At 33.2% G+C, this 1,266-nt stretch overlaps 1 long non-coding RNA gene across 1 annotated transcript; it reads right to left on the bottom strand.

The window, feature by feature from the left end:
- Positions 1-476: 476 nt before the first annotated feature.
- LOC118984817 (uncharacterized) lies at positions 477-1,266 on the bottom strand. The gene is made up of 2 exons (XR_005065993.1): positions 1,186-1,266; positions 477-542 (listed from the first exon to the last, which is right to left on the bottom strand). It is a non-coding gene; the product is annotated as an uncharacterized LOC118984817 (long non-coding RNA).

Raw genomic sequence — 1,266 nt, 5'->3', positions numbered from 1 at the left:
GGTGGGAGTGGAAGACCTGGATGAAAAAGGCAACTGAAGCCATATACCACTAGTGAAAACTAAAAGCCTATTTTCAAACTCTAAATGTTCCATTAAATTTCGTAAACATTATAGGATTTAATTTAATCATGAAATACCAAGCATCTCTCTCCCCTGCAGATAATTACTTTTTTTTTTCTTGTTGCCTTCAAAGAACTGAAAATATGACTTACAGCTTTAAGGGTAAGATCACACTGGAAAACAAGTTTCTGGAGTTGTGTTAAAATTGCTCTTTTAATAATTTCTAGGTCATTTCGTCTTTCTTCAACATTTATCATACAAACTTTGTACAATTCATTTGCTTCTTCCACCTTCAGAAATAACACACAAAAACCCCAACATTAATCCTTATGCTCTATATTAAAAAAATACTATTGCAGTAAAGCTCACCCAATTTATATAATAAAAAACNTTAAAATTGCTCTTTTAATAATTTCTAGGTCATTTCGTCTTTCTTCAACATTTATCATACAAACTTTGTACAATTCATTTGCTTCTTCCACCTTCAGAAATAACACACAAAAACCCCAACATTAATCCTTATGCTCTATATTAAAAAAATACTATTGCAGTAAAGCTCAATTTATATAATAAAAAACTTGTATGTGAAAAATTCTCAAATATTTTATGTTTTAAATAGGATATTTGTAAAGGTAAGTAATTTCTTTTGGTCACAGTTTCAAGGGCACTTAACTTTAATGAATAGTTACATACAATTTACAATTACTATGTTGTCCATTTTATTATATTTCATAAATGTGAAAGCCTCAGCCTGGCATTGTTATCAGGTATTCAAATTAGTACATATACACTCAGTTTCCTAGAAGATGAGCTTACTAAAGAATCAAGTCAAAAATATTAAACTACTGCCTTATCTAAGAAACTTCTCTCACAAGCAAACGCACAAGTTCAAAAGATAAGCAAAAGTCCCTTGGCATAGTCGTTCTCAAAGTGTGGAACCCGGGCACCTTGTTAGAAATGCCAAGTTGTTTGGGGCTAACTCTAGGCCTACAGAATCAGCAAGTGTGGGGGTATAGCCCAGCAGTCTTTTTTTAACAGGCTTTCCAGGTGATCCTGCTGCATGCTGAAGTTTGAGAAGCAAGCTTTAGCTTGTTATTTTGCAAATAACAACAAAAGAATCATTACTTTCTGAAGAGCCTCCTCTTCTAGCCTTCGCTTTTTTTCCAGCTGCTTGTTGCCATTTTTTGCTAATCCACCACTCGAGGA

The sequence above is a fragment of the Sturnira hondurensis genome, unplaced genomic scaffold (genome assembly GCF_014824575.4).
Source record: "Sturnira hondurensis isolate 20B ecotype Veracruz unplaced genomic scaffold, ASM1482457v3 Scaffold0003824, whole genome shotgun sequence".
Taxonomy (NCBI): Eukaryota; Metazoa; Chordata; class Mammalia; order Chiroptera; family Phyllostomidae; genus Sturnira; species Sturnira hondurensis.
This window is presented reverse-complemented; position numbering and strand designations above follow the sequence as displayed.